We start from the raw sequence: 10737 nt of genomic DNA, 5'->3' as shown, positions 1-10737 counted from the left end.
CTCGCGGAACGATTCGTAAATTCAGATTTCTTTTTACTGGAATATATTACGCGACATGTGTTTTCGGAATTCGTAATTATAAGAATTTTCTATGATACAAGATTTTTCTACTGGCTGAGTGTCATCGGTCGATATTGTTTTCGGGTATTGGAAGTTTTGTATGCTGTCTGTGGGAGCGAGAGAGACGGGGCTATAGGGAGTTACGGGAGTGAGAGAGAGACGGACATAGCGGGAGCCCAGAAACAAAACCACGATACACTGTGGAATCAATTCTGAAAAATGATTATTGAAAACAGTGAAAATTGCGGACGCTTTCGATTAGAGGTACAATTTTGAGAAGGTAAATAGACTGAGCTTAAGTGTAATTATAGCCGGTAATGATAGAAATAAAAAGGAAGACGGCCGCGAGTGCTCGCGCTCCTTTGATCCTCCCAATGCGTTATGCCTACCAATGATTTAGAGGGCCCTGGACCGTGCGAGGCGCACGCGCTCTCCACACTAACATCATGTTTAATTTGATTTATCGGCGCTATTACGCTGTATGAAAAATGGCCAAAATAGATCAAGCAGTCGGAGAATCAGTGCCGCAAGCTTCTCACTCGCTGAATCTGAATGACGCTGCGTCAAGCTTATACGTACGTTACACTTCTTTTTAAACAATTGCATTACCCTAAACAAACATTCTGTCGTCGTTCGCTTCCTTCTCTTCTACGAGAAACTTAAGAAAACATAAAGCGTACCAAATACAAACATCATCTCCAACCCCCGCGTGATCCATGCCCACACGAATGGGAAGAGTCTTCGGACCAGAGAAGAGAACAGGGGCGTAATTTTCAAAGAGCGTGGAGCCGTGTCGCGGGCGGATTTAGTAATTGGACCATAAAGCAAGAAAGATCGTGCGGACGATAATTAAAATATCTTCTCGGAGCCAGCGTCTTCGTGTTCCGTTCGATAGCTTCGGTTCGCCGTTCCCGTTGCAGCCTGGGACGCATCGGACGTGCCTGGGGCGAAACGACGTTGGCGATCCCCGGTTAAGCATTTACAAAACATCCTTGCAAAATCCAGCCTGGATGCTTCACCTGCAAGAATAAAACGTAGCTGTAAGATCATACAAAATAGAACTACACTGATCGAACCCACAAGTAAATTACTCGAATCTACATCAATCAGAATAGCTACTGTACGGTAGATCTGAAATGAATAAAAAGTCTCGGTATAATTCCATTAGCAAACTGGTACCGATTGACACTCTACAGAAATATCATGATACCACTGATTTTTTTCGGTGAGGCCTAATGTAACGTGAATTACCTGTTCATCTCAAGGGGAGAATTTGTAAGCGAGCATCCGGCCTCTATGGCCGGGAAGGTGTAGCAGGCGAAAGGTAATGGTCCCGGTAATATTGGTGCTGTGTGTGGGGCCGCTGCACTACTAGTAATTGATTGGTCATACCCCCCATGCCATTACTCCTTCAAACCTCACTTCTCCTGGTTCTTCAGCCTTCCGTAACCCTTCTGCCAGGCACTTGGTTACGTAGCCTTAGGGCTAGCCTCGAATGTTCCAGTGCTACCAAGATCAACCTAGCTGCACCTTTCACCTTGCTCTTGTGGAATAAGCTTCTTCGTCCTCTGGACAGCGGTCCTCTTGAAGGATGCAGGATTACACTGTAAGCTTACATATCTATTTGCATGAAGGTTTCGAAGGTCGGTCCAGGCTCGTACAAGACGAGAGAAGCGTGCCTTGACTGTACGTACCGTAACTCAGACGTGCTAATGGCGTAATACTGGTAATATTAATGCCCTGAAAAGCATTGCAAATAATACCCTCGACGTAACCGGACCTGATCTTCGAGTGCCGGATATTGACGTAGGCAGCTTTTCGTGCTTTCTCGTGATACAAAAGGGAGGGTAGACGGGGGGCCGCTTGTATATGAAATGAACGGAGATGGGAAAAAGGATGTATATATATGAGAGAAGAGCTTTCGGGTTTTCGTAGCTTCCGAAAATGGGCACCGAGTGAGCGGTAACCCTCTGACGCGCACGGAACGCATTACCAATTGTACGCGATAATTATAGAATAAATAAATTCACGTCGAGGCGGAATGCGTATAATATATCTACGTCTGCCAAATGGTACCGAGATACAGTCGTATATCACTGGGCGAGTTATAGTCTCCGCCCGGTAACTCATTGCCGGCCGTCTCGTAACGTTTGGCTCGAATCCACCGTGACGTTATGGCGCGCATCGCGTTCATTCGTATTTCGATGGCAACTTGGTCCAAAACAACAGCGCTGAACGATCCCAACTAATTCAACGGACCTGGTACCACCTACTAAATCTCTATCGAGATACTTATAAACGAGTCGCAGTCATCTTGTTGCAACGAGGGCTAACAGTCGCAGCGCGTAGAAACGATTTTCAAGGGCCATACGTCTTACGGCTCTTACTTCGCGGTAATATAGAAATTCAATCGTTCAGGCAATTATACGTTGCAGCTGTTATTATACCCTCTCACCCTCACGCCCTTTTCGCCCCTCCCGCTCTTGGACGGGCCACACTATATGCCCGTTTGTCCGTGAGCCCTTTACGCGTATATAATATTTTATTGGTTCTGTTTATGGCTTCGCCTTTTGCGACTCTCCTCCATTTTCACTCTGTCGGTTCTTCTTCTCGATTGCTCTTGCGGTGGTACACGGTGATGGTTTACGAGGGCTGGTGAGCATTGGGAGAGCAGTTGATGGTCTTTGGTGGTTTCTTCACGCTTAGGGCTTCTAGAGGCAACTTTGTATCTGGTGGAAATTGCAATTACAAAAAAATTTATAGAATTGGCATCGATCTGAGAACCACTGCGAGTAACAGTAGTGTAGCGAGCAATAATAAGTGCAGTGAAGTCATAATGCAACATATAGTTACCGGCGCGGTGTCGGTAAAGATCAAAGGTTCGCCAGGGGGATTGTGTTGGCCAAGGCAAAGGGTTAAGTCAGAGCATTGATAGCTCAATAAGATAGCCAACCATTCATCCATACCGGGACACACCCTTCGTGGCCGGACGGATGCTGGACGTCTCGACGCTCGCGGAGGTGGTTAAGGGAACCACTGGGAATCCCTTCGCATTGTACGATACCGATACCATGTAATCACGGATGACCCGAGACTTCGCCATGGTAAATACACACATATCATTATCCATACCCGCTCAGATGTCTGCACGATAGAAATTTGAGGTCTGCCAATGGTTAATTATTCTGTATTGTTTGGGGCGTATCCACGGCCATACTGCGACTTCCGGAACGACTCACTGATTCCTCTTCCTGCATGGGTCTTCTTCAATTATCTGGTGGTTCTCGTCATATGCATAATAAAGCTATTGATATAAATAAACATCATCGTACACTATAGGTCACATGAATTCTGTAGAGAGTAAAGTATTTATCTTAAGAATGCCTTAGACTCCAGATCAATTGACTATGATCGTTCTTGGGATACGATCTGACTCTGGATAGGAGCAGCAAATATCTACATTTGTCTACGAGGAACTTAGGAGACGGAAGACTTAAGACCGATGAGTTATGTTCAAAATCTTATCGTTGATCGTTCAGACATTTTATCCGAGTGCTCGCATGTCAAAGGTTACAATAAGTAACCACTAATCCGGGACTGATAATCAAACGCAGAGTCTCGTATGCTCTTGCACGGACAGCCACTTCACCGCTTCGCCATTCGAGATCCAGGCTTGCGTGGGGTATGTCCATCTCGTGCGGACGTTCACAATAGCTTCTGTTTAGAGTACTTACGCCCTGGCTCATGGGTAACCCAAGTCAGCCATCTTACGTCGAATAAATCATCGCCGAGACATCAGAGATATCATTGGACCGGTTGACGGTGAGTACCGACTCGGTTGATCTACCGGGTGTTCCTTATCGTAGATGGATTCAATGACCTGTGGAATAATCTGATTAAATAAGACTCGTACGATCGGATATATATCGATTAAAGAAAATAAAGAACTTACTTGAAAAGAATCGTTAAACTTGAAGAATTAACATATTTTATTTCTCCCTTCATAGCCGGATTCGATGCTTAGTATTTTTTGTATACATTTAATCTGAGCACTGGGTATAGCTGGTGGCATGGTGTTATGATAGGTGGATAGTATCGCGTATCAATCAGATGCGGAGGGCCACATTGTCTTACGCGTCAGGCAGATAAAGGGGCGCTTGCTTCTACGGCTGGTGGCTCCTCTCTTGGGCCCTATGTGCCTGGGACTTCTGGACCACCCGGGCAGATCCTATACGTCCGGCAGGGATCTTATTGACACGATACTCAAGGAGATCCAGTGTCCACTTGAACTTGGTATAACTGCAGGTTTTACGTCAATATATATATTCTCCGGAGAATTAGGAATCTGTAGAACAAAGATAATATTCATTAAATACAAAAACGCATATCGTCATAGTCTAAATAATTATCAAGTAGAATGACTAGTGGAAGTATTTCGTTTGCGAATCGATCGACCACGCGCTACCTGAGTTTATTGAATAAAAGCTTAATAAAATCCTATTAGAATCAATTGGTTCTCTATAATAATATTCCTGCACGTCATTAAAAATGAATAAAAGATGTCCGAGTGAAGTGTTGGAAGATTTGCAAGAGGATCTCGAGAGCTCGATAAGAAATACGAATGGGAATGAAGCCCAAGAGAGACGGAGGCAAGCAGGTAGGAGAATGGAAGACAGGCAGATTGGTAGAGAATCTCAGGAACAGTTGGCAAAGCTAGTGGACAATAGTTCCTCATCGTCAAGCAGAGAAGAAGCTGAGCCCGTTCCGTGAGGGCTGAGTACACAGTAGCAGACTTCTCATATAATGCGATATAATCACCTGGCATGACTACACACTATCTGATCCGTACACACACACAAATCACTGACAGGGCCACATTTGAATCCTCAACGACCATTACTCACTGCTCCTGATATTACTTCAATTCAATCAGTGTCTTGCCACACGGCTCTACTCGCCAGTGCCCACGGATACTCAAGTATTTACAACCGGCATACGTGTACGTCTCTACATACACTGTATGATGAATCGTTCGAGAACACACGGAATGCGCTATCGGAATCGACGTTATTGGTTTCGCGTTTATAAATTCCTTAAGCCTCATCCACACCGTAGAACGGATGACATTCGTTCTCCATCGCTCCAAGCTCATCGATCCAATTGGTCATCGCTGCATTGACTTCGGCGCCAAGATCAAGCCTTATGGTTTCTTCTCTTTCTTCTTCTTCCTCTTCTTCTTCCTCCTCCTGCTCCTCCTTTTCTCATCTTCCACTTCGGCAGCTGATAATCCGTCCGCGTCCTTCGCTACTCCCGCGAGCGAGCAATTCCAAATTGGTAATCACGCGATGGCGCCAACCTCTCGCAGCCCGTCAGCAGCAATCTCGTGTCTTGTTGTATAGCTGGCGTCTCTCTTTCTCTCTTTCATCTGTCTCCCTCTCTCTGCTTGGCCTTATCCGTTTATGTGCCTGTGTTATTCACGTCCCCATACGACTGTGTGTGGAGCGAAACGTTCCGGTACCACATCAGAGGTTTGTCTTTGTGATGGCCGACGCAACGTGCTGCAGGGACGCCAACGGCTACCGAGATACGCGCTGAATTATCTACTACGATAGTTCCTTCAAAGCGAGTCGGTACCTACAACCTACTCATCTCTGCCCTCGTCCCGCCCTTTGTATTACTCCTTTTCTTCGCCCGGTCAACTTTGCCTCAGACATCGCTTACGAGAATTCTCATAGAGATACTGAGAATCCAGTAGTCCGAGTGGATTCTTATGAGAAAAGTCTCGGCGGCCTTGGAATTGGCAATCTGTACGGGACCCGTTTGGAATATGAACGGGGTCGAAGTTCAAGCTGGTAGGAACGATTTCTTTCGACGCTACACTCGATGCGTTGCGATAGTGCAGACAGATTGCGTTACGCCTGAATGCAACGTTAACCGATGCTCGAATTTGTCAGTGACGAATAACTTCAATTCTCATATGAAACGTGAGCATGTAAAATATGATACTTTACCGGTAAATCATTCGAGTATTATGACGTGAATAAGCACATGTAAAAACAAAAGTGCGTGCTAACCGTGGACTGGCGTAATTGAAGTACACTTATCAAATTTGACAGCTGTCGTACAAGATCGCATTAATTTAAGCATTACTTGGCAACATTGGATCTCGTAAGGTCTCACAGCCAACTCCCCGCGACCGTGCAATAACTCCTGCGGTAAAGTCCGCTCGCCCGGTGAATTGTAAGCGGTCAAATGATCAAAATTACAAGGTTCGCCTGATGACGTTCTCCCGGACGATCCCAAGGAACAAGGTCTCCATCCTTGAGGGAGTCCTCATCCTCGTCCACGTAGTCCGCGGTGCGCCGCTGATTTTCATTCATCGTGATTGGTTAAGTAAACAGACTTAAAGTTTCCAGACGATGTTTCCGTGCCTCTGTCTCTTGATCTGGCAAGTCGATGAACCTAAAAAAGAAAAGGAAAAAATTAATTTAAAAAGTCGAAAAAATCGTCAGAGAGAGAAATACGTGAGAGAGGATATTCCTTGAGAGTACGATAAAATGGGGATTTATGGAAAAAGTAAAATGACAGATATCCGAAAGAGAGTGAGAAAATTCAAGAGTGGCGGAACTACAGGTAAATATGCGTTCTGGGATTTTACAGAAGTTCGCAACGACGCGCGACGTCGCGATGCAAATACGTGGTTCGTTAAAAGACGATTGTTCGATCCGAATTACTCGAATTCAAGCATTACGTACACCGGGAGTAAATGCCGACGTGGTTCGTTTGACATTAGTTTGTATACCTATATCTAACGTATATATAGGCAATAGGTACCACGTTGATAAACTCAGGCAGAGGGTGCTGCTATTATTAACTACTGTAGAAATTCTATTCAATGACAGTCTTTAGTCTCCGTAGAGACATGTAACAATTGAGAATCTCTTATTAGAGATAGACAAATATGAAACAGGCTTAAGGAATTGTTCGATACCTCTTGGGTAAATGCAGACAAGAATTTCCGTACGGCGATTGTTAACGTGGTAGCAGAAAGGAACACGGTAGATTTAATTCGCGGATACAAATCAACAGTACAAATTGAAACTGCCGCAATAAGGCAGACTTCTGTACGGGACAGATCCAATACGCTCAGATTAACGCAACATTGAGTTCCGGCCGAGAAATTACAAAATTAAAATTCAATTATCGTTTCAAGTCGAAGAACGAATCTTAGCTATAGAATCGAGAAGGAAAGGCTCGTACGCTCAGGCAGCGTTTTACTAAACGATTTCCAGGCTGAGGGAGCGAGATGGCTGCCAGGGTTGAAAAGAGAGAAGGGGAGACACCCTCAACGAAATTGTGTTAGCTGTCGGCAATGTTATCTCGGCAAATCACGAGGAGAGACACAAGCAGGAGATGCGGAATGACAGGAACAATCTGCCGGTGTCATTCGAATAGCTTGAAATCCCATGCAGAATCCATCCAGCATCCGTGCAGGAAGATTTACTCTTGAAAATCCAAAGTACGATGAAAAGATTTTCTATCCAGCTTTGGTCCAGGTGTAATATAACGTCAGATTTAAATAGAATAAAAAAAAAGGTGGACACACGCACACACCTACGCACGCACGCACAGAGCCAAGGTGGTATCTCCCATCTATACTATGTAGATATAAAAAGATCCATATTCGCAGGGGGTCCAAAGCTCGCGTTTAACAGCCCATAAATAACTCTTTGACTCGTACCTAATTGAACCCACCTTGCACCCATCGGAGCTTCATCTTACCACCATGGGAGCCATAGTATATATACGATGGTTCTCCGTTATTAATAAATTGCGTATATTGAATATATTAAAAATTTGAAAAATTTTTCTTCACGTAAAATCACAAAATAACATCCATCTTGGTAGCACTGTGAGAATAAGCCGTATCAATAAAATTTGATTGGAATGAAGAATCTGAAAAAAAATGTCGATATTTCATTAACCAGGTAGAAAAATTATATTTCTTATTCCCGAAGTCTAAATTGATGATTACTGATTCCGCGTGAGATCCACTGAGTTTAGATGCGTGTTGAATAACGCCATGGCATGTATAAGGGTGGGCAAGGATTCGGTGGTTGGTAGGTATTATATCGGAGGCTCGCGGATTTTAATCAAGGCTCGATCTGACGGCAGACTACGAAGGAATAACCGTGCGAGATGGTGCCGAGGCGCCACGGGGGTTCGACACATACAACGCCATGGGACCCACCATGGGATGGCGATGGGATCCGATGAGCCACGATGGGATATATCGTAGGGGCAGAGCGGCACGCCGTTGGCCCTTCTCGAAATCACCAATTTTATGGGTAGCCTTTGATGTTTAATGAAGGAATTTTATGAGGAGGGATTGTTTTTAAAAAATTGCTTCGAGCGAACCGGTATTCGTCAATAATTTTCATCCTGACATCTCTACGGGATATACAATACAGATATACATATACGACTTGAAGAATTTGATATCAAGCATTTTCGAAAGTACAAATTTACCAAACGAACCGGGTATTTTCGATAAGTCAAAGTTAGAGCGAATGTAGGTGGGACGAAGGGAGGAAGGGGAAGGGGGCTGTAAGCAGCTAAATTTCAATGGCTGTTCAATTAATATTTCCGGCAGGATTCAATTAAAATTCAATTAATCAACCGAGTGTACCGCGAGTGTACCGTGCCGAACGCTCCCTCGCCACCTGGTAGCTTCGGCGCCGCGACGTAAGTTGCGAAATTAAATTTTAATTTGTTCGTATTAGTTATGGATTTATGTTTTGTAACGATGAACGGTGCATACCGAGAACTCGAAGCCAAACTCGGTTCCACATTCTACGTAGCTGACCATCCTAATGTATATGCATTTATATATATAAATGTTTTGCATATAGTATAGATATACGTTATAACATAGGATATGTGAAGAATCCCACCCGCTGACGCCACCCGGCCTATCGAGCGGACAAACAAATTGTCTTGTTTTAAATAAAGCAAAAACACAAGCCTCGTGTTCCACGGTTGCTTGACTCTCGGCAATGGCTCCCGATACTCGATACCTTATTCCACCTTGCATATTCATTTGCAAAGGCGTCGAGACACCAGGGTCAGAAGGCTCGGACAATATTTCTAAAGTAAAAGAAAAATCCGTCCTAAGGGGTAGCAGAACTCTTATGAATTAGTCAGGTCGCGATATAAATTAATTATGCGAGCGGCCATGGCGACTTGGCTGCAACAAACTCACCGGTCCTGGAACAGGAACGCCTCTATTTAGCAGCTGTCCGCAGGTAAGTGCCCTCTTAACTTTGCGCCCGATAATACCAACCTCCTTGGGAGTGCTCCGTGGGGGCGCAGTGCTAGCAAGGGCCGCAGGGTGTAGCGAAGCTGGTGATAACCCGGCTCGATCCATCACTGCCCCCCGGCGGGGGGTCGGGAGCTGCTCGAAGGTGGTTTAAGGTGCCTGGCGAAGGTGGATGAAAAGGCACCCCTGGAAAGTACAGCGTGCGTGAGTCTAGTCAACCCCCTGGCCAGCCGTCTCTGCTAGCTGTAACTAACTTCGCGACGATATCATGGCAATCGATACCAACCACCCCCTCCTGACTCTTCCCCACCTCCACTCACTCCCTTGTTCTACGCGACCTTCTCCTCCTCAACCTTCTTCGACCAAAAGACTCGAGATAAGGGATCGCGCACGGTCGTTCTATCGTTTCATGAAAATCGCCTAATGTACGAGGCAGCCAGGGGTGGGTTTATGCAAAGGAGAGAGAGGAAAAGAGTAAGGGGAGGTGCGGGGAGGATGCGAAATCATAAAGAAAATAAATAACTGCTTTTTCCAGAAGATACATCAAAATCATTTTTCACCCGAGACATTTCCAGGTGACATGATACCAAGGTTATGTACGTGTCGTATGGCGTCGCGACGCTATCGCAGAGCCGGACAAATTCGTGCAATAACCTCTCGCGCTTTTCGCGAGTGTAAAATGTGCAAATGTAGGCAAGCGGCACGAATCGTACACAAACTGGTTGAATTACAGCTACGAGCAGGATATAAAGTACAAACGGGCGCAAGGTAGCTGCGCTGGAAGTGATGGAGGTGCTAGACCTGGTAGACCTGGTAGACCTGGTAGACGCGATAGACGCGATAGACGTGGTAGACGTGGTCGGAGTTACTGGTGATGGTGGTTGCTGACGGTCGTGGGGTTGCCCATAATATCTCTAAGCCACGCAACTTTTAATATCGAAGGGTGTTTTCTCACCTTTAGCATAATATTAGGCGGTGGATTTAAATTTAAAGGTCGCAGGATTCGAGCCCACCTATCTGATATGCTAATGGCATAATATCCAGCCAGGAGTCCCTCCAATAAAGCCGCTCTCGCGATCCCATAAACAAAAGGCTCTTTCGGCACGAGTTATCCGAGCCGCCATGAGGAGTCACACAATTCCACCCCTATACGAAATCAGGTCTCAGGGCTATACGCACTGCCACGAGGTATACAAATCAGAACGGAGCGACGAGTGTCCAGGAGAGTTTCGTCTTTCCAATTTTTTTTTTTTTTTTTCCTTTCATTAACAAGAAAGGGTGGGAGTCGATTTTTTTTTTCTGATATTCCCATCCACCCTTTGACAAACGACGAAGGACTTTTGATAGATTCCCTCGAG

At 45.3% G+C, this 10737-nt stretch overlaps 1 long non-coding RNA gene across 1 annotated transcript; it reads right to left on the bottom strand.

Annotated features, from left to right (window-relative positions):
• Nucleotides 1-275: 275 nt before the first annotated feature.
• Nucleotides 276-5092, bottom strand: LOC112494640. Its single transcript, XR_003060275.1, has 4 exons — nt 4879-5092; nt 4013-4405; nt 1312-3940; nt 276-1079 (listed from the first exon to the last, which is right to left on the bottom strand). It is a non-coding gene; the product is annotated as an uncharacterized LOC112494640 (long non-coding RNA).
• Nucleotides 5093-10737: the final 5645 nt, after the last annotated feature.

The sequence above is a fragment of the Cephus cinctus genome, unplaced genomic scaffold, assembly GCF_000341935.2.
Source record: "Cephus cinctus unplaced genomic scaffold, Ccin1 Ccin1_scaffold0689, whole genome shotgun sequence".
Lineage (NCBI taxonomy): Eukaryota > Metazoa > Arthropoda > Insecta > Hymenoptera > Cephidae > Cephus > Cephus cinctus.
This window is presented reverse-complemented; position numbering and strand designations above follow the sequence as displayed.